Here is a 24,049-nt window from a genome sequence, read left to right on the forward strand (position 1 = left end):
AGGTGAAACATGTCTAAGGGAGCAGTGCCCATAGATTAAAGGAATGGAAGAGTGAAGGAATCAGAACAATATTCACAATGACTACAATAATGTAAATGAAAAGAACACTAAGGAAGCCGAACGAACCCTGAGTCATTGTAATGACCAATCTCAGCCCAGAAGAAAGCAATTCCCTCCTTTCAGTAGAGAGGTGGGGGGTCAGGATGGGTCACTTTATCAGTTTTGCTGAACTGTTTTTCTTTGTTATAAGTGCGGACTTTTGACCATGGTGGTGGTGTTTGTGTGTATGTCTGGTTTGGAGCTCTACAGAAATGATTGTAATGGGAAAAGAAAAGGAACCAGTTAAACTTTTGTTTAAAGGAATGTAAGCTCCCAGAGGGCAGAAACAATTTTTCATTTGTTTTTGCATCCTAAGCACTTTTTTTGCCCCTCTTAACATCCCCAAGTGCTTAGCGCTATGCCTACACATAGTAGGCACTTAATAAATGCAAGTAGACTGAGTTAGTTGGCTGACAGCACTTAGAAGATAGAATGGTATAATGGATGGAGGGTCCCCCTTGTTGTCAAGTCCTATCTCTTTTTTTTCTTTTTTTTTGGGGGGGGGCAGGGCAATAAGGGTTAAGTGACTTGCCCAGGGTCACACAGCTAGTGTCAGGTGTCTGAGACCGGATTTGAACTCAGGTCCTCCTGAATCCAGGGCTGGTGCTTTATCTACTGTGCCACCTAGCTGCCCCATCAAGTCCTATCTCAAACCACAGGCAAGTCATTTAGTCTCTTATTGGCCCCCATATAATTGAAACAATGTTTAAATTACTGATGAGCAAGTGGAAGGAATTTACAAACCAGGGAGTTTCCTGCACCTAGCATAGTTCCCAGCTCAGCACAACGTTTGGCCCATAGTAAGAGCTTAATAAATGCTTATTGATTTGACCAATGAAATCCTAGTCCCCGGTTTAAAAAAAACAAAACAGTATCTATCACCACATATTGTACACAGTGGATTCCCAAGAAGTGCTTGTTGTATTGGACTATTTATTTTATTTCATATTTCTAGTCAGGAAAGATGAATGTTGGCCCTTTTATTTCTTCTGTTCACATTTGTCCCTTACTTTTCTGCCTATTATGGAGAGTAGTTTCAGGAGAGCTACTTGTAGGACTATACTAGGAGACATTGGTCTCCTCACTTTCATTAAAGTAAAAAATATTGAGGAAAAAGCCCGACCTAGTGGGTTGTTCATAGGATTTGGAACTAGAAGGGACCTTAAACTTTATCCCGTTGTTTACTAGATAGATTTTTTAAAAATCACCATTTTACTAGATAGAATTTTTTAACCCACTAAATTTTACAAAAGAAGAATCTGGGGCGCAGAGAATTGCAGCAACTTATCCAAAGTCACATAGTTACTAATTAAGAAGAGTTAGTATTTGAACCCAAGTCCTTAGGTTTTTTTTTCTTTTTTCTTTGTTCTTGTGGGTCAATGAAGGTTAAGTGACTTGCCCAGGGTCACACAGCTAATAAGCGTCAAATGTCTGAGGCAAACATATTAATTAAATTAAAGAAATTCAGAGTAGCAGCACATATACTTATAATTTAACCTTCAGGCATGAGCCTTATACAAGGACAGCAAGTCTCTTTCACAATAAGCAAACTAATTAACTAACCAAAATTTGGGGATAGTTTGAACTTTCTCTGATTCAGATTAGTTGTGACTATGCCTTCCATTAGAATGCAGCACTATAGAATGGAAAGAGCACTTGATTTGGAGTCACAGGACATGGATTCAAATCTCGATTCTGATCATTAGTGAGCTGGGCAACTTTGGGCAAGAATTTGCCCTTGCTTCAATTCCCTCCTTTATAAAATGAAGGAACTATTGTAAAATAATCTGTGAGGAGCCTTTCATCTGTATATCTGTGATTTCTCTTTCCTGCCTTAAAATACCTTCTTCTAGGGATTAACCTTTTTTTGAGAAGTTTTTAGCAATGAACTATTTGCCTCTTAAACTTCCTCTGCAGACCTAAAGTTGTGCTTCCATGATCAGCACAGCCTACAGGTATCCTTTCCTTCTCTAAATTCTTACACCAGATTAAATGGTCAAAGTCAATGAACAAATGGTTTACTGGAAAAAAAAATAGAATCAGCAAATAGAAAATATCAACAGCCATATGATACATCGTTCCAAATAACTAATTCAAATTGAACAACCTGAGGTTTTTTGCCATAGCTAACAATTGGCAAAAATGATAAACAAGCACTGGCCCTGGATTCAGGAGGACCTGAGTTCAAATCCGACCTCAGACACTTGACACTTACTAGTTGTGCAACCCTGGGAAAGTTACTTGACTCTCATTGCCCTGCAAAAAAAATGATAAACAACCAGAAATAATAAATTGTGTCAGTGATGATCGAAGAGAGATACACAAATGCACTGTTGTTATAGCTATGAGGTATTCCAACTATTCTGGAAATGTTTGGAATCATGAAATAGGAGTCACTAAACTGTTTGAGTCATATGAAATGAGTTCATACTCTTTAACCCAATAATCCCAATATAGGACTGTCCAATGAAGCAAGAAGTCACCCTGGATGAAGCAGCAAAGTATCTCAAAGAGAAACATAGGGAGCATCACCCTGGATGAAGCAGCAAAGTATCTCAAAGAGAAACATAGGGAGCAGCATATGCCAGGTGGGTCAAAGCACTACCACCATCCCTTCAACCACTATGTCCCCTCAGGCACATGTGACTCAAGAGTCTTGGGGAAAGCAACATCCTCCCCCCATGTTCACCTCCCTCCCACCAGTCAACTACTTGGCCAGGTTTCCAGACTAGTTCTCAAAACTGGCTTCCAATGGAGGGGCCATCTTCTTCTGCAGGTGATGCAGTCCCAACCTCCTATGCAGCTACAGTGATTGAAGACCCAAAAACATTCTCACCACCAATATCCTTGATCCAATGGTTAATAATTTGGTTTTATCAATGGAAATGACACAAAAGAAAATACATTGCCATCTGCTTTACTACTGAACCTTAAGTGCTACTTGACCTTTTATTTGACTTTCAGCTAAAATGTTCTATATGAGTTGTTTCATATTAATTCCTTGAGACTTCAAGTTTCTCACTTTTCCATTTGTATCCATTGCTCTTAGCTCAGATATTTACACATGGTAAGTGGTTAATATATGTTTTTCATTCATGATTTCATTCATCCATTCATTCATCTGATCTAGCCTCCTTTTACAACTGATGAAATAGAGGCCCAGAGAGGTTAAGAGACTATTCCAAAGTCACATGTAGTAAATAAAAAATTTAGGGTTAGAACCCAGAAATTCTTTCTCCAAATTGAACAATATTTCCATTGCATCACAATGCCTCCCAAAGTGTGGCCCCTCAAATCTTAATCTTTCCACCTGGACATGCTGGGTCCCTGGGCTCAGGGGAAGGAGACAGAGACAGGTTGGTCACCCTGTAGGGTTCTTGTGGAACTTGGTCAGCTGGCACTCCTGCCCAACACCATCCCCAGCCCATTCCCTGGAGCTTCCTCCACCAATGGGGAATGGCTGCTGTGAATATAAAAGACAACAAGAAAATGTATTTTAAAAACAAACAAACCTATAAAGTAATAGAGATGTGAGAATAAGGATAGGGAAAGGAAAGAGAAACTGTATTTCAGATGAGGAAGTAAATGTGACATGTGTGATAGAGGGGCAGTGATGATATTGAACTTCTTTTATTGCTAAGAAAATAAACACTAGGCCCCAATAATGTTAATAATGTACACATACATGCATATGTGTACCCCTTACAATTTGTACTATGCAATTTAGTACTCAGCTATATACCCTGTCTTGTACTTTCCTCTAACTGCTTGATGGATTTAGGCCTCTTTCCCTAAATTGCTTGTAACTTCACCTCCCTGGGTCTCAATTTTGTAATCTGTAAAAAGAAAGGGTTGATGGCTTCTAATGTTCTTTCCAGTTTTAGATCTGGGATCCGAAAAATAACTTGAGGCAAAAGACTGTGGTTAACTCATATCCACTGTAGTGCTGGATAATTCCTGCATGTGTGTGTGTGTGTGTGTGTGTGTAAAGAATGGGATTTAGCATAGGAAAATGTGAGTGTGTGAACTCCCTCCACCATACAAATTAGCACCTCCTCTGAAACTTATAGGCTTAGAAAGTTGCCCAAGGTACTGAGACTTGCCCATGTTCACAAAGCCTTTATGTGTCCAAGACAAGATTTCAACCTAGTTCTTTCTGACACTTATGTTAGCCCTCTGCTGCACCATCCTGTCTCTTTCTGAGGTAGGTGCCAGTAGACTGATTGAAAATAATTTAAACTGAAGGATTTGGAAGAATAATGGTGTAATATAAGGAAATGAAAAAGGACTTTTTGTTTTCCAGGGTATAATGAAGAAATGATAAATAAAAAGAAAAGGAAAAATGGGTGGAGAATTGTAAAAATAAATAAAACCTTTATCCTGAGTTCAAAAAAAGTTTTAATTCTGTACCTTTCACGGGAAATCACACTAATAATAATTAAATAACTTTGGGTCAGAGTGAGATATTTTTTAAAAAGAAGAAAGAAAATGAACCTAAATTCAATAGGTAGAATAATGAGTAAGTTTTAATGAGAAGTGATTCATTTGTCTTCAGTTCTCTGACTGTCTCCACCCAAGATCACTCTACGATTTGGTCCTTTTATGTATTTGTTGTCATAAGCAGGTACCTAGAAAGTTGGACAATGGGTAGAGGAAAGGGGTGTGGGAAAGATGGAGCTTAACTATACAAAGTATTTTGAGACCGTCTTTGACAAAAGTCCCATAGAGATACAAATCATTATAGATGTGATAACTGAAAGGAACCTTAGAAATCATCTAACCGGGGCAGCTAGGTGGTGCAGTGGATAGAGCACTGGCCCTGGAGTCAGGAGTACCTGAGTTCAAATCCGGCCTCAGACACTTAACACTTATTAGCTGTGTGACCCTGGGCAAGTCACTTAATCCCAATCGCCTCACTAAAACAGAAAAAAAAAAAAGAAATCATCTAACCCAATAAGCTCATTTTATTGATGAGGAAACTGAGAATTATACATATTTTAAAAAAAACCCCAAAACAACAACAACAACAAAAAAAAAACACCAAAAAACTAGAGGTCACATACCTAGTTAGTGGAAGAACCAGAGCTTAGAACCCAGTTCTCTTGACTTCTCCATTCTGCTACCTTCTTGTGTGAATAACATTATTGTTGTTTTGTTATTTTGGGTTTTTTTTAATTAACTTGAACTTTACAAACATTCTAGCACATCCCCAGGTGACAATTAATTATGGTTACAACTGCCTATCTCATATAGATTTTGCTTCGAAGGGAAGCTAAGCTACTTCCCTTAGAAATGTCTTTCCTAAATGTGAGAAAATAATGGGTTTTGGAACACCTAGAGGCCCCCCTGTTTGAAGGGATTATATTAAAATTGATTTGATTGACTTTGCTGATTGACTCACTTAAAGTTGACTTGATTGAAACCACACCTACCTCAGACCCTGGCCCTCAGGGGATATGTTCTTTGAACTCTGACCTCATGCACATTCTGCTCATGAACCTCCCTCAAGTTCAGTGAACCAATGGATCTGGGTGATACTAGCCAGTTATCTTGAAGCAGTATATAAGGACCGCCTCTCATTAGGACCTACAGGAAGCTTCCGGTCACACAGGGAGAGAGACTTCCTTTTTTGGCCTAAGACTCATAAGTGAAGGCACCTTTTTCTCTCTTCTTCCCTAGATCTTTCCTAACTTCCCTAGGCTTTCCTAACTTTCAGGGCAATGTATTCTATCTTTACTAATACCTAATATGCTTTAATAAATGCTTAATGCCCCAAAACTGGTGCTAAAGCTTGTAATTTATAAGTAGCAATATATTAGAACCTCCACCTAATTTTCCCTAAACTTGGGATAGAAATAAGGTGACCACATATAGTTTTACTCGCTACATAAATCTATCCCAGACCAATGCACAGAACCCTCTCAGTTCCTGATAAGGCTTTGTCTTTTGGGGCACCTTCTTATCTCAGTGTGGAGGGATTTATATGTGTAAACTCCTTTGAGAGAAAATTGGAGTTATATGAGTAAATCCAGAGTGTATCCAGATAGGGTTATATTTTTATCCCTAACAGCCTAACCCTATCTTAATGTGCTGGGGATTTATGCATGTAACTTCCATTAGCACTCAAAGGACTCCACAGACATAAATCCTTTCACATCAAGTTCAGAAAACACCCCTGAAACTTTGAAAACCTGGCTGAACTGATTGGCAAGCAGCTTTTAAATCTGGTTGGTTTCCTATGTTGGCCCAATATTTGAGGTATCATAGTTAATATTCTTGTAGGGTGGTGTTTTTCCTTTGGGCTTTGAGACCTTTTAAAAAAATTCTATAAAAGCAGCTTTATCTTTTTGGGGCCATGGAGTATTTCTGATTTTTCAGAGTCTTCCAACAGGAAAATGAATTAGCTATCAGAGTATTTATTATTCATTACATGTCCACATGTGAATGATGCTGGTGACCGATGTAGGTAATTAAACTGAAAGACAATAAAAGCATTCATTGCAGGCATCATCAATGCCAATCACTTCTTCATTGTGTAAGCCCTGGGATTCTGCTTAACAAAGCATGACTTCAGTGTGATGTCACTTTGAGGAGCCAATCAAAAATGTTGTCATATGCACAGTGATAATTTTTTTCTTCAGGAAAACCCAAGAATAGGCAGGCAGCAGATCTGCAGTAAAAATGTGCCTTATACCTCCTCATCTTTTGGGAGGTAGTACTTTAGTGATCTGGGACCTAATTAAAAATAAAACACTATAGGTTGCTATGTGTTTGGGAGCTCTAGTGAGAAGCTATTAAGGTAAAATTAAAATACTCTCTAAGACATTCCTCTTCCATGAAAAATAATAATTCAAGCTCTTCATATTGTGGGGCAGTTTACCAAAGCGAAAGGAAAAGAAAAGGATAGTTTAGTTGCTTAATGATTTTTAAGGCTGGGTCAGGTCTCTATAAAGCCAAGCAAAGACAATTGGTAGAAGAGAGGAAAATTCAGTTAGAAGATTTGGCATCATGAAAATAAATATTCTGTCTTATTTCCCCCTCTTAAATTAATTTCAGCCCATCTTCTTTATGGATGTAGACACATTCTAAATAACCAGGTATTGACTGTCAACTTGGTTTCAACAGGAGCAGAGTGACAAGAGGTGTAGTGGAAGCCCTTCCATGAAGAATGTGTGGAACTGAGCTGTGTTCTGGACACTTCTGGTGATGCATGTGGGACCTCAGCTCTGTGCTTCTTGGGATGCCCCTAATACATGTGTAAACTAAATGAAGAAACCAAATACTGTAATCCCATTTCTTGACAGTGAGAAGGAAATGCTGGGCTTGCCTGAAAACGAGTCATCTTTTTGAGCTGACTGAAATTTGATTAGGTTCATAGACCAGTAGTTAGAAGTTAAAGAAGAGGTCATCTCGTCCAACCACCTCCTTTTCTGGACAAACTGAGGCCAATAATGGTTAAGTGACTTGGTCAAGATTACAATGCTAGTAAGTAGCAGAGCCAATGATAGTAGCCAGCCACAAAGCTATGATACAATTATACTGTCATATTAGAGAGATAAGAGAACTCAAAGAATGTTCATTTGGATGGGGAGAACAGTAATCTTGGATTCACTACCTCTATGTATTAAATCTGAAATGGTTTAGGTATCCTAACTATATTACTAATGTATTCTGTGTCCAGTATGAGCTGTTTGGCTACAAGCCATTACTGAAATACAAAGTCTTATTTGTGCCAATATACTTCTTTACTTGAGGTATTCATTAATTCATTAGTTCACAAAAGATACCTTACAGAAAATTCAAGCAAAAGGATTCTTCAATTGATGGTAAAAAATCCCTAAATGCTCTTATTCACTGATTATATCACACAAATATCATCAGACCTCTTCTACTACTAAACTACTTTCAAAGCCTCCTCAGGGATAACTACAGCAATGGTAAAGAAATTGTTCTACCTATTCACACTGAGAAAACAACATGGATGAAAAATGTAAAATTCTATATGTTCCCTGAGAGGCGGCCTTTTGAATTAGTCCATCAATACATGTATCTTGGATAGGTCCTGTAGCTTCAAACCTAATCTTTCCCTTAATGCCTCTCAATGACATTTTCTTGAAAAGAATGACTAATTACTTTGATTTAGGAAGGATATTGCTTTTCTGTTTTGAATATTCTGCCTTAGGAAGGAGAGTGACAAATAAAATTACAGGAATCTTGGACATCAATAGCATGGTTACATAGGTACTAAGAAGCAAAGTGGAATTCAGACTCATCTTCTGACTGAAGATGTATTTCACTTTCTAATATTCTTTACATCTCCATTTTTAAAGTTGGCCAGGCTGGGATTTAGATATGTGAGCTGACATTTAAAATGTTGTGACTTAGATAATAGACAGGTAAGGTGGCTTTTCCATCTTTTTAAGAAACATAAAAGGTATTGTACAATTGGGCATCTAGGTGGTACAGTGGATAGAGCACCAGGCATGGAGTCAGGAAGACCAGAATTCAAATCCAGCCTCAGACACTGGCTGTGTGACTCTGAGCAAGTCACTTAACCCTGTTTGCCTCAGTTTCCCACCTGTAAAATAAACTAGAGAAGGAAATGGCAAACCACTTGAATATCTTTGCCAAGAAAACCCTAAATGGGGTCAAGTAGGACATAATTGAAACAAATGAACAAACTGTGCAATTACAAAATAAAAGAATAAGTCTGTATTTTTTTAATGTAGAAGTCAAGCAGAACTTATAAGGATAGGCAAATAGACTGAAGCTTTCTTAGTGGAAATCCCTTAACATAAATCCTGCTACCATAAAATACTATAAAAGCTTTTCTTGAAATTTCCCAGTTGCCAAAACAATCCTTTTGGCTCAATCTGACCTTTTAACCAACAAAAGAAGCGTTTGAAGAGTGCTGACTGCATCAAGATTTGCAAAATCCCTAACTGGTCACATGAACACTATCATCATTACCTTTTCTTATCCACCAATGCACATAAACATACAAACTCCTGTGAAAATATTCCCCTTTGTGCTTAATCATGGCTGATTGAACTACACTGGCCGTAAGTCTCATGGTCATGATGGATGTTGACATTTTGCTGTTGCTGCCGGGGCCATTGGTATATGTAGGGCCATCTTGTCTTTTGGATCAGGGAGGACTATTACTACCATATAGGGGGGCTAGAATGAAGGTAGTTGATTAACAAAAGATGCTGTGTGTGAATGTATGTGTATGTATGCCAGAGTCCAGAAGAGTACCTGGCACAAAACAGATGCTTATAAATGTTTATTGATTAATTGATATAGATATGTATGTATATACACATTATCATCTGTCTATCTACTGACCATCTATCAGTTTCTGTGCATGTATGTATATATGCATATTTTCCTGAATCTATTACTTTTTTAGTGTAGGAAACTCCTAGAAAAACACAACTCACCTATCAATGCTGATATCTGCAGCTTATAGTCATAGCAAATTGCCTGTGACACAGAAAGGTTAAGAAACAGTACAAATCAGAGGTAGGACATGAACCCATGTGATTCCAGCTCCAAGGCCAGGCCTTTATCTACTATACCATGTTGCCTCTCTAATGAACATCATAAAATGAGAAATTAAACTTCTTTTTTTTAAAAAAATAAAAGTATTTTATTATTTTCATTACATGTAGAGATAGTTTTCAACATTTGTTTATATAAGATTTCCAATTTGAAAATTTTCTCCTTCCCTCCCCTCCCTCCCCCCCTCCCCTAGACAGCAGGTAATCTGATATAGGTTATATATACACAATAACATCAAACATATTTCTGCATTAGTCATGTTATAAGAGAAGAATCAGAGCAAAAAGGAAAAACCTTCTTTTTTTTTAAAGAATGCAGTACCAGCAATCAGCCTGTTGACTGACATAGAGTAAGTTGAGTTTCAGTTTCTTAGCGAAGCATAGCAAGGTCTTGGCAAATAAAGCACTGCGATGGAACTCAGGAACCCTGGGTCATGATTTGGATGCCTTCAAAATCTCTAATGTTCCTATATCACTTAAAAAAATATAATACAATATAATATAAAAATACAATACAAAATATAATACTGTGGTAAGAATTATTTGTGATAAAATTATTATTGCAACTGTAGTTGACTCACTTGGGAGGGGACACACCTGGCCCACCCTGAAGTTACATATACTACTGAGGTCAGAAGGAGAGCTCTCCATAGGCAGTTTTTGAAGGACCTCACCTTTCGGGGAAGGAGGATTGAACGCTCCATAAGGGGAGGCAGAGGTTCTTCCGGAACGTGTCCAGGTTTTGGTGAGTTAATTACCAAAAATCCTAAATTCCTTTGAATTAGCTTAATTGGAAATGATCTGGGGATTGCATAGGCTAAGTTTAGAGTTAAGAGTATTTATCTGTATTTCTCTTTTCCTATTTCCTTGTCTTTGATTTTTATTAGTTTCACCTTTGTTGTATAATTAATTCCCAAGTAATAAAATCTGATCCTTTTGTGAAGTAAAGCGTAAAGGCTCCTTTCTTATTGGCCTGGGAGAAATAGCTAAAAAGGGCAGTTCAGAGGGGAGGGTGAACCTAAAAGGTCCCTCATACTTCCAGGACCCCAATATTTAGGTGAGTCACCCAATTAATGCTCCATATATCAAATTTTGGCCCTTGCAATACAATAGTAGGATGGGTAGACAGTTTCTAAAAAATTTGGAGATTCTTAGAAGCTTCTCCGCTCCTATAAATGTGTACCAATCCACAGGAGCATCATGTGGCCTAAAAAACAAGAGGGGTAATAAAAAAGTCACTTGAAGACACAGAGAGACTTATTGAATAAGACTACTTGTTTATCTCTTTTTTTAATCAAATATTTAGTCAGTTCCACCAATGTACAAGATACTGTGCTAGGTGATGGGATAAGGAGATGAAAATTAGGTCATTGTTTTCAAGGAACCTATAGGTTCCAAGGGAATGCAGTATGTGCATAGATAAGTATATTTATATGCACACATACACGCACAGAGAGAGGTATGCTAGAACTAGCTTAAACCAGCTTGGGAGAGTCAGTTATTACCTTTTCAGTGTGAGCATTTACCTCTCCAAAAGTGAAGAGCACAACAAATTGAGGATTGGTTTATTATTTTGTAGATTGTTCAGACTAAAGAAAGTCATATAGAAAATGTTAATAATATGGATTAAACTTAGAAGTGTGTCATTCCCCCCTCCCCAAGTTGGTTGTTAAAATTTACTACCATATCACTGTACACACACACACAATTGTGTGTATATATGTATGTGTATATGCATGTATGTTATATATAATGTATACTATACATGTCAAATATTTAATGCAAAGTAATTTTAATAGAGATGTTGCTAGGGAATAGGATTATTATCTATCTTATCATTCTCCCTATTTTACTTAGGCTAGAGGAACAGGGGCTATTCACTGACTAATTCTATTAGTTATCAGCAATGACCTGCTCTCTTTCTGGGTCCAGTTCATCCCTCCTCAGGCAACATGGAGACCCAGAGTATCACTAGATTGGCTTTAACCCTACTTGAATTCAGAATTCCTGGGCTCAAAACTCCATCAGCTTCAGCTTCCCTGTCAACTGGGATTATAGTCTTGGGCTGCCACATCAGGATTATCATGTTTCTGTGAGATCACTTTCCCTCTAAGTAATGATTCCATTTACCTTAAGGAAATATTGTAAATTCAGGATTCATTTCCTTAGCCTGGTCCATGGGTTTCTCCTTTGTAAGTCTCTAGGTCCCAACACCTTCAACTTCCAGAAGCCAGATACTAGATGTTAAATGAGGGGTCAGACTTCTCTATTTTTTTCTCTGAAGACTAGGTCCAGCCTCTGTCTCTGAAGTTTTGTTTACCTACTTCCAAGATAACTCAGAAAACAGTTTCTCTGTCTTTTCTTTGCTGGTGAGAGACAGTGTCAGATTGGAGATAGGATGGGGAGATCAGATGTCAGAGCCAATACAGAAGTTCATGGGAAGGTGCTGGGGGAAGCCAGGAAACATAATTGGTGTGTTCTGGTGTGTGGGGGGCGGGGCACTTTGCAGCCTTCTTAGGAATCTGAGACAGTCAGGCTTAAGTCACTGACACAATGGTGGGCAAATGAATTTGGACTTGGTGCTTTCTGAGGCTCCCCATTTGGAGAGTTTACCATTGCCACCATACACCCAGAAAGGAAATGAGGATGATACTGTCATCCCTCATCACTTGGTGTACTGATGGGGGATGCCCCTGTTGTCACTACAAATATGCATATACTAGAAGCCATCTCAAAGATGCAGTTGGGTAAATTCTAAGGATCCTTCTTACCAGCATTTCAACTTCCTAAACACAATTCTCATAGCCTGTGATTTTCTGCCAGTACCAGGACTACCCTAGAGGGTGTCCTGAGATGAACTGAAGGGGAAGAGTACTTTTCCATGATTAAACATTATAAAATATTTGCTGTGTGCTGGAGAGGAAGGGTATAACATTAGAGAAACAGACATGGTCTCCGAATTCCCTTTCACATCTAGATCTATGAGCCTACAAATAGGTTCCTGTCTATATGCAGCTTACATTCTAAAACAAGAGAAGAATACCAGCTCATATGTATGTAGCACTTTATAGTTTACAAGGGGCTTGCCTTACAATACTCCTGTGCAATAATGGGTCATAATACCTTTATTCACCCCATTAGACAAATGAGAAAACTGAGACTGAATGTCCAAATAATTTGTCCACAGTCACCTGATTCATAAGTTTTGGAGCCAGACCTCGAACTTGGGTTTCTTGAGCCAAAGGTTAATGTTCTTTGCATTCTGTTACTGTGTCTCTCAGCTACATAGTCCACAGGCAAGTCATTATACAGTAGATTCATGCCAGAGGGTCATGAACACAGGAAAGGGGAAAACAAAGCTCGTGCTAGGTTCCATAATTTGAATTCAGTTGAGAAGTAGCAGCATATCAATAAGAAGACATTCAGTAATATCATCACTTAATTAACAATCAATTTATCAGTTTTAAATAATTTAAACAATAAATTTAATCAATTTACTTAGGAGCTACATTTTATTATTATTATTATTATTATTATTATTATTATTATTATTATTATTATTGCCAAGCACAGTGCTAAGTGCTAGGGATACAAAACAAAAAACAAGACAGTCCGGGAGAAACTTCTTGTTTGTTGTTTGGTCATATCTGACTCGTTGCGACCTTATTTGGGGTTTCTTGGAAAGGGTACTGGAGTAGTTTATGATTTCCTTCTCTAACTCATTTTATAGATAAAGAAACTGAGGCAAACAGGGTTAAGTGGCTTGCCCAAGGTCACCCAACTAGTAAATGAAGCTGGATTTGAATTCATAGAGATAAACCTTCCTGATTCCAAGCCCAGTGCTCCATCCACTGTGCCAAATATATGCCCCTTGGGGAAGACTACAAGTGCATAAATAAGTATGTGCAAAGTAAATACAAGTTGGAGGAGGGAGGCAATAGCAGTTGGGGGCATCAGAAAGGTTTTGTGTAGAAGGTATTGCTTGAACAGGAAGGAAATAAGAGATTGTAGGAGGCTGAAGTGAGATGGTTTTGTATTCCAGACTTAGGGGACAGCCAAAAGCAAGGCACAGAAAAAAGGAAGATGGACTGTTATGTGTGAGGGATAGCAAAGAGGCCAGTTTGGCTGAATTATAGGGTGTGAGAAGGGGACTGATGTATACTAAGATTGGACAGACAGCATAAGGTAAGGTTATGAAGAGTTTTAAAATCTAAACAGAGGAGCTTATATTGATCCTGTAAGCAATAAGGAGTCATTGCAGTTGACTCGAGTAGAGGATGCACAGTGAGTATCGTTCTGCCATATAGGTGGAGGATGGATTGGAGGGTGGAGAGACTTGAAGCAGAGAGACCAATTAAACGACTATTGTAATAGATTAGTTAAGAAATTATTAGGGCCCGGATATTGTGGGTGTGTGTATGGTGGGAATGTCTCATTGTGAGGAGGGAGAAGACAACAACTATAAGAGATAGAAACTACATGATTTGGCAACTTTTATATATCTATATCTATATTAGATAGATAGATAGACAGACAGATAGATAGAGTGAAGGTCAATAAGAATTGAAGATGACTCAGTCTGCAAATCTGGATGACTGGAAAGATGTTAGTGCCTTTATCAGAGTTGAAGTTTAGATAAGGGTTTGTCTTAAGGAAAAAAATAATGGTTCCATTTTGGACATATTGAGTTTGTGATGTCTATGGGTCAATGAGTTGATTATGTAATACTGAACTTTCTGGTATATGGGGTCCCTTCCAACCTGAGGATCCTGTGATACTAAAGTGACAAAATGCAGTAGTGATTGTATATGAGAGAACATCCTAGCGAGATGAAAGAAATCCTTAGAAGACTTTCTGTGGAAGATGGGTTTTAAACTGGATCAGTAATGGTGCTTCCAAAAGGTCCTTTTCAGCCTCTTTCCCAGCAGCTTTATCATGCAGACAATATCTACAGTCTCCTCTTCTGATTGGTGAATTCTTCCCTAGAGCCTCCATTTTAGAAAGTACCCCCGTGAATCTTCCTCATTCTAAAACTACCTTAGCCTCTGACTCCCCTAACTACTTCTTTTTTTTTTCTTTTTTTTTAGTGAGGCAATTGGGGTTAAGTGACTTGCCCAGGGTCACACAGCTAGTAAGTATTAAGTGTCTGAGGCCGGATTTGAACCCAGGTACTCCTGACTCCAGGGCCTGTGCTCTATCCACTGCGCCACCTAGCTGCCCCCCCTAACTACTTCTTAACCTTACCCCTTGTAGTTACCTCTTCCTTTCCAGCTTTTCCAGCTTTTCCAGCTTTTCCAGCTCTTTTATGTGTTGTAAGCTCCTGGAGAGCAGGGTCTGTCTTTCTTTTTTCTTCTATTTGTACTCTCAGTGCTTAGCACAATGCCAGGGGCATAGAACATGCTTAATAAATTCTTTACCCTCTCTTCTTCTGTCCTGTCCTTTTCTCCCCCCTCCCCTCCTGTCGTGTTCTCTTCTCCCCCGTCCCCACCTGTCCTTTCCCCGCTATCTTGCTATATGACTGTTCATTCTTCTGATTACCACTGGGGTTCCTAACAGCAAAGAGTAGAGGTGACCATGATGGCAGTGATGGGAATGCTGATGACAAATTGCATTATGGTGACACACTTTTGGCTGGGACTCATTAGGCTTTACTTCTTTTCCATAGATTTCTTAGATTTGTTGTTCTTCTTAAGAAAGATTACGAAAGAGCAAGAGGGGTCTGAGGTCAGGAAAACAGAATGAGAGAGAATGACATGATGGAAACAGCATTAGATTTGGCATCTTCATGGGTTTGATTCCTCCATCTTCCACTATTACCTGTATGGCCTTGGGCAAGTCATTTTACTTCCTCAATGCTTCTGTTTCCTCAACAATAAGACAAGGGTGGGGGCAGCTAGGTGGTGCAGTGGATAGAGCACCGGCCCTGGAGTCAGGAGTACCTGAGTTCAAATCTGGCCTCAGACACTTAACACTTACTAGCTGTGTGACCCTGGGCAAGTTACTTAACCCCAATTGCCTCACTAAAAAAAAAAAAAAACACAATAAGACAAGGGAGTTGGATATCACTAGATAATCTCTAAAGTGCCTTTTGATTCTAGAAATCCTATGATCATGGTGAGGGGCAGGGGAAGGGACAAGTAAAAAGAGAGGCAGCCATGGCAGACAGATAGCTAAAACCCAAACAGAGTTACAGCTAAGCAGTCTTTACACAATAAAAAGCTGCCTCTCTTTAATTTAACTATCTATTTACTTAAATGTAGGGTCATTATGCCAATGTGTAGATCAGATAATATTATCTATCTTTCTAATCTACTTTTACTTTCTCAAAACACTTAACTGGAATTTAAGAGACTAGTTTGGGCCTTGCCACCAATTTGCTGTGTTACTTTGGGCAAATCACTAATTTTGGGGGTTTCATTTTTAAAGTTATAAAATGAAGGGTTTGGTTAGATATTGTCTAAAGTCCTTTCTAATTCTAATATTGTAGAGTTTTAGGATTAATATGTGGGATTTTCTTAAAACCAAATATAGAATATAACCTACTGCTACTATCCCAGCAGCAGGGAATGTTTATATTTTACTTGGACCAGTTGGGAGAAAAGAGAAGGAAATTCCAGCGTTAAAGGACCCTTAACCACCCTCCATATGTCTCAGCCTCTTTTCATCTCTAAATTCCCTTTAGTAACTATGCTACCTCTTCAGAAGATTGAAACTTCCATATTTGTGTGCTTGTTGGCAATTGTGAATAGCCAGGTAGGCAATTTAGCAAGTGCGATGAAGCATACACGTGAATTACTGATAAACGAATGAAATATTAACTGCCTGAATTCCCTGTTTCTGACCCAGTATCAAAGAGACCCAGTGTTAAATGAATAAAGGAGACAAAAAGAACTGTCTCCCCAGATCAGCTTTATTGTTTGAAATTTGCAGGTGGAAGACAAAAAGTCCAAACACAAACTTCAATGTAAATTTGGATGGTTTTCTCACCTTTTCAATGCTTCAAAAAAATCAGTGGCTTAATCAACATGGGCATTCTCTTCCCTGATTCAGAGCTCAACATATTTATGCCTTTGTAGATATTCTTTATGAGCTGGTACAGTGACTTAAAAAAAGTAATTATCTCTTTTGTTTTTGTTTTTGTTTTTTTTACGGGGCAATGAGGGTTAAGTGACTTGCCCAGGGTCACACAGCTAGTAAGTTTAAGTGTCTGAAGCCGGATTTGAACTCAGGTCCTCCTGAATCCAGGGCTTGGTGCTTTATGCACTGCACCACCCAGCTGCCCCCAGTAATTATATTTTGTCCAACTTCCTGGTGCTGTCTTTCTGCATTTAGCTATGGGGGACCCTCAGATGGCAGATATAACCTATTGCTGTTTCTCTACTTAAAGTTATTACAGATTGCTAAGGCCTACAAGAACCTGGTCCCTCCTCGTATATCCTTTCAGAACCCAGAGTTATCTGCCTCCATGACACATTGAAGTATCAGAGTAGTTCTTCATTGGAAGACCTCTATAACAAGAAACACTATTTTGAGATGAAGGAGAATGTGGGGTGGCAATTGTTGAAAGAATATAGAATCACAGAATAAGAGGATCTCGGAGCTAGAAAGCACCGCTGTGGTCCCAGGTATGAGAATCTGAATCACTCCTGCCTCCCTTTCAAGGGGTCATCCAGCCTCTGCTAGGAGGCCTCTGGCGACAGAAAAGTCCCTTATCTCCCAAATCAGACCGTTCCATTTTTAGAAAGCTTTAATTTTGTCAGAAGGTGATGGCCCAATGGAGACACAAGAAACCAGTGTCTTTCAAGCAGGGAAGCGAAAAGACAAGAAGTAGATTGCTTCACAAGATCCTCTTGCTGATAACTAAAGAGAGTTGCCTCTCCTGAATTAAGATGTTGTCAGGAGTCTGCTCATTGTTAATCAATCACACTTGGGCCTAGTAAAACATAATAAAAGTTTGGTTTTTTTTTTAAACCTACAATAAAACACTTAACTTAAAAGTCCCAGTGAATAGTTCTGGTAAACAGGCGGTTTGTGGGAGTAGATCACTGGCCAAATTGCCAATGAGAGCTATGGGGAATTAAACTTAAGTGGGTATGAATATCAAGGGTAATGTTCCAATTACCTTTTGAGATTGTGTTATATTTGTGGCAATGGTGTTTATGTGGGGTTGGGGGGAGGGATTTGAAAAAAGGCTAATTGACAACCTTCAATGTTGTTGGCAGATAGGTAAGTGGCACAGTAGACAGAATGCTTGACTTAGAGTAGAAAGATCTGAGTTCAAGTTTTGTCACACACTAATTGTGTGATCCTGGATGAGATCCTTGACCTCTGTCAGTCTTAGTTTCCTCTCTGTAAAATAGGGTAATAATGGCATCTACCTTACAGGGTTTCAATCAGGATGAAATGAGATAATATGCATAAAGCATTTTGCAAACCTCAAAGTATTCTATACATGTTAGGTAGTATTACTACAAAGTGTGGGTTGTTGTCCAACTGTACAAGAGAAGTGAAAGTGCTAAACATTCAGACTCTATGTTATCCCTTCCTCTCAATTCTTGAATGGCCCTTTCTATTCTCCAGCTTATCAGAAACAATTAAGTTTCTTTGGGAAGATGGAATAAAAAAATTCAAAGGGAGAACAAAGAAGGACATAGAGAGGAATCCAATCCTGGGTCAGAAGGATGGAGGGTGACATAGAGGAATACGAGGTGAGCAAATGTCATCACCTGAGGTCTCATCCAAAGACTGGCAATTCAGTCAATCTCAGGAGAATGGGTGGAGCAAGGCAATGAAATGCTCAGGGAGGTAGAATTCCATGAGCCCCTCCCCAGCAAGCTGGGGGAAGGGTCTAGATTTTTATAGCCCATCTGGTCCCCCCTCCCTCCTACTCCAATCCCACCTCTTTCCTATCCCCTCCCCTCTGCGTGGAGCTAAAGCATAATCTCTCTGAGCATATTCCATCCCAGAATGCATCCCTTTTACGCACTGGGGGTGCTAAATCTCAATATAAATTAGATGTCAATTACATTCTAAGCAAGGGTTCCTCATGAAAAGCTCCAGGTAAGTAGTGCATGCTCAGGGCTCAGGGATTCCCCTTAACCAGCTTCCTCCAGAGACTGGAGGGCTTCACTATGTTATCTTAGGGGGGCACTATTCCCGAAACTGTTACCCTAAAGGATGCTATCCCAGACACACGCAGAATCCAACTTTCTCACTGGAAAGACCATTGAAACACTAGAGTTATATAATGAGTCTGAGGCTCTTCCCATAATGGGTGGAACTGGATTCTATGAGGAAGAAGTCACTTCCCATACTCCACAAAATAAGGAAGTGGGTCACCGGGATTGAGGGCATCTGTAACTTGTTGAAAAAAGAGAGTCATCGTGGCAATATCAATCTAATCTAATCCAGCAGACATTTATTAGCCATCTACTATGTTCAAGGCACTGTGGTAGTTGCTGAGGATACAATGATAAAATGGAAAATAGTCCTTGCCATTAGAGACCATATACCATTCTACTGGGAGAACATAGCATGTAAATGCACTTAGCATAGTGCCTGGTGTATAGCAGGCTCTTAATAAATGCTTGCGGACTGACCAGATAAGCACATACATTATTTTTTGAGGAGGAAGAGAACACTAACAGCCAGAGAGATCAGGAAAGGCTTCCTAAAGCAGGTACTGCAGGAAGTGAGCCTTGAAGGAAGCCGGGGGGAACTAAGAGACAGAGATAAGAAGAAAGGGACTTCCAGGCATGATAGATAGCTCATGCAAAGGCACATAGATAGGGAATGGAATTCTGAGTTCAGGGAAAAACCGGTGGAGGAGTTTGTTTGGAACATAGAGTATGTGAAGGGCAGTAATGTGCAATAGGCCTAGAAAGGTAGACTGAAGCCAGATTGGCATTAAGTGCTAAAGTGAGAAATTTGTATTTTATGCTAGAGGCAAGTGGGGGCCACTGAAATTTGAATAGGGTAATGACATGATCAAACATGTTTTAGGAAGATAATTTTGCCAACTCTGTATAGGATAGATTGGAGAAGGAATAGAAAGCCAAATATTGACCTAATGTCTTCCTTGAGTACTTACACAGAATGTGATAGAGAGCCTTGTGAGATGTGTCAAACCTGATAGACAACATCTATTTCTGATGATTCATGTAGGGACAAATTATTCCACCAAAATGAATGTGGAAAGCATATTTAGGGATTGCACAATCTGGGGAAATAAGCCAAAGATCTTTGGGCACAGGTGAATTTTCACCACTGCTAGAAGAAGTAATGAGACTTGGGAATCGAATAGATATCTAGAAAGTTGATATCAAACAGTAATATTGGGATTTCTTGTCTGTGGCTTAAGATTTATGCATAGTGGACTCTAGGTTAGGGAAAGAACATATCTATTGATACATGGGAATAAACATATTTACCTAGAGAATTACAGCTCTGATCAAAGGGGCTTAAAGACGTTTAACTATGTTGATGGATCTGTGATCTAGTCAATTTGAGTATTTCTCCCACTGACATAGCTACTGAATCAAGGGCCAGTGCTTTAGCCACTGTGCCACCTAGCTGTTCCTTTCTAGGTTTTTTTTTTTTTTTCAGGGCAATGGGGGTTAAGTGACTTGCCCAGGGTCACACAGCTAGTAAGTGTCAAGTGTCTGAGGCTGGATTTGAACTCAGGTACTCCTGAATCCAGGGCCAGTGCTTTATCCACTGCACCACCTAGCCACCCCCCTTTCTAGGTCTTTTAATATTTTGTGAGTCCAAGGGCAACATTCAGACTCTTTTTATGTCATCCCTCCCTCTTAATTCTTAAACAGCCCACCTGCTTTTCCAATCAGGTATTTCCTTTATACCATTTCCTAATTTGCAAGCCTTCATTGGTAGGAAGATGTAGCCTATTGATGGCCACCATACATCTTTTCATTGTCTTTGATTCTTTAATGATTTAAAACTGAAGGGCATAAATAGGAGAATATTTGTGTTAAAATGGTGAGGTTTTGGGGCAGCTAGGTGGCACAGTGGATAGAGCACCGGCCCTGGAGTCAGGAGTACCTGAGTTCAAATCCGGCCTCAGACACTTACTAGCTGTGTGACCCTGGGCAAGTCACTTAACCCCAATTGCCACACTAAAAAAAAAAAAAATGGTGAGGTTTTCTGTCCATTGGAATTGTGAAAGTGTTGCATAATTTCCAAGATAAAAACCCAACTCTCCTTCCCATGTTAAATTCTGGGCCAGGTCTTAGTCCAATTGCAGTGTCTGTCCAAGCTAATCTTCAGAAGGTAAAAGCTTCACCACGTCATTCCCCTGCCCAAAAGCTTTAAGTAACCATATAGTGTTGCCTCTATAAACTCTATAAACTCTTCAACCTCACAGAAGGGCTTCCACAGTCAGGCTCCAACCTACCTCTCCAGGCTTATCCCACATTAACTTCCCCTCATGTACTCTATATTCTGGGCACACTGGATGACTGACTATTCCAACATACAACAAATGCCCAAGAATCTAAAATGGAAGTCAGCTCAAGAAGGTTGGGACACTCTTGAGAGTGAAAATCTGGGGGGAAAAAACAAGCATAAAAAATTCTAGTAATTAATCTAATAGGGATCTCAGAAGCCATCTGGTCCAACCCCCTCATTTTGACTAGGAGGAAACTGAGGACCAGAAAGATTAAGTGCCTTACCAACCAAGATCACACAGGGGATAAACATCAGAGGCAGGATTTGAATTCAGGCCCTCTGACTCTAGAACCAGTATACCACACTGCCCCATCTTAAGCCTGATGGAAATAGAAGCCCTCTATGGCTTCCCAACTATACCTGCCCAGAGGACTCATTGATGAGCTCAAAACTGCACAGATCACAAAGCTTCCCCAAAGCCCTACTACACTGAATCATTGTGATTCAATGATATTGGTTGTTGGAACCAGAAGATCAAAATACATGGAAAGAACTTTGCAAAACATTGAAGTGCTCTATAAATATGAACCACCATCATCTTTATCTAAGGCTGTAGAAATGGTAGGTCCCACTGTGTTGCAAAGGTCTCATGAATGGATTTGGCAAAAGAATGTCAGGGGCAACTAGATGGCGCAGTGGATAGAGCACTGGCCCTGGATTCAGGAGTACCTGAGCTCAAATCCGGCCTCAGACACTTAACACTTACTAGCTGTGTGACCCTGGGCAAGTCACTTAACCCCAATTGCCTTACTAAAAAAAAAAAAAAAATGTCAGCTGTCTGGAGACTCATAGAGAGAGGTTGACCCCTTGGTGATGAATTCTTTGGCAGAATAGTAACGAGAAATTCTTGTGCCTACAGCAAATTTTGTTGGGGGTGATGAAAAAGGCAGCAGTGGAACAGAGGAAAGTTGAAATATGGATGTAGTCATAGCAGAATAGAGGGCGTTTTATCCCTCAGAGAAACTGGCAAATGCCTTCAAAGATCTCAAGGAGAAAAGTAGGCCCTATGAAAGACAGTGCTATGGGATCTGGGGGTGGTGCCATGGTTTGGCAGAGGACCCTGAGATGAAGCCCAGGAATGACAGATGTCATTGATCAAGTGCCCTCTCCTCATTTTGACAAACTGAGAGAAAGCCTCAGTTGCCTTGTACTGATTTCCCTTTGTTCTTTGGATATGGCAACTCATAAAATAAAGAAAAATTTCAAATGGCTCTCAGTCTTTTACTTAAACAGTAATGGTAGTGAAGGGGATAGGTGCTAGGAATCATATAGTTTTAAGACAATCCATACACTAACTTAAATTGTTAGTATTGCAAATATGAGAGTTTTGTTCAATGAGTAACATACTATTAACAGGACAAAACTATATCAATTTTGATATTATCTCAGCAAATGGAAAAAGGAGACAGTTTCTGTTAAGTGGTAGGAGAACTCACCTCTTTGGAAAGCAAAACAAAGGATTTGGCAGAGTTGGTTACCTTGTGCACTCATAATAAATTTTTTAAAACCATTATTTCATAGGATACTTGGCCATTTCATCTTGTATTGTTCATGGCGAATATAAGCAAAAAGGCCGCCATGAAGATAACTTCAACTTAAGCACCAACATCTATTGCAGAGTATGAAGAAGTAGAGAAATTCTGCAAAGAACTTAACAAGATCCTCCAAACCAATGCTATATATGTACATATATGCATGTGTGTGCATGCGCATGTGTATATACACCTATACACATACATGCATACACACACATATATATATATGTATAAACATAAACACCTCTCTCTCCACACACACACACACACACACACACACACACACACACACACACACACACACACACACAAATGGATGTTACCTAGCTAGCTACTGAGTGACTTTAATGCAAAGGCGAGCTCACTTGAAGATGGCAAAAAAATATGCTGGAAAAGGTAATTCAGGAATAAGAAATATAAGATATTAATAGCTTGTAGAATACTCAGAAACATGACAAGAAGATATCATGAATACTTCCTTTTAGTTCTGGACATTGTAAAAATCAAATAACAACACCAGAAATGAAACTAGCTATGTCTATCTTCAATCAGAAACAACTGATTACTGATGTTAGAGTCATATCAGAACCAAGTGTCTGTGTGCAGTTTACCAACGAGTTACAGCAAAAGACTTAATCAGCATCAAATTAGAAGAAAGGATGAAGATGAGAAACCATGGCATGTAATTCTGACAATTTCCACCTTACCTATCAGACAAGCTGCTGATGCTGAAAACAGAGAATGGAAAAAGGCAAAGATACTGACCTTGAATAAATCTATTGGTGTGCAGTTCCGACTGCCCTTCTTTAAGGTCTTTTTGACCTAGTGGCTGGTTGCTGTGGTGAACGCAGAGGCAAAGGGGAGTGACATTTTATTTGAATCAGTATCCTTTTTGACCTTAGGAATTATATTCTTCTCATCCACTGTTGTTAATAAAGTCATTTTTATTGAATTTTATGGTCCACAGGTGTCTTGTTGCATTCTTATCCCAAGTCTGAATCACTAAACTGGCCTGAGTTAGACCTGGCCCAGAATATATCTTTATCTAAATATAAAACGTTCTACAATTTTATGAGCATTTGAAATGAAACTTATTGATTGTATTCTCTTTCTTTAAAAAATAGACACAACATTTGCTCTGTTCCTGTCCAATAGCACCATGCTCATTCTCCTTGGTTTTTTGAAGATGGCTAATAGCGGCTCACCAATTACATGGACACCACTCCATCATCCCTTTTACCTATTCTATTACTTTTTTTTTTTTTTTTAGTGAGGCAATGGGGGTTAAGTGACTTGCCCAGGGTCACACAGCTAGTAAGTGTTAAGTGTCTGAGGCCGGATTTGAACTCAAGTACTCCTGACTCCAGGGCCGGTGCTCTATCCACTGCG

General features: G+C 39.2%; 1 pseudogene; it reads left to right on the forward strand.

The window, feature by feature from the left end:
- LOC122746973 overlaps nucleotides 1-22,750 on the forward strand; it is an 84,081-nt pseudogene extending 61,331 nt beyond the window's left edge.
- Nucleotides 22,751-24,049: the final 1,299 nt, after the last annotated feature.

The sequence above is a fragment of the Dromiciops gliroides genome, chromosome 1, assembly GCF_019393635.1.
Source record: "Dromiciops gliroides isolate mDroGli1 chromosome 1, mDroGli1.pri, whole genome shotgun sequence".
Taxonomy (NCBI): Eukaryota; Metazoa; Chordata; class Mammalia; order Microbiotheria; family Microbiotheriidae; genus Dromiciops; species Dromiciops gliroides.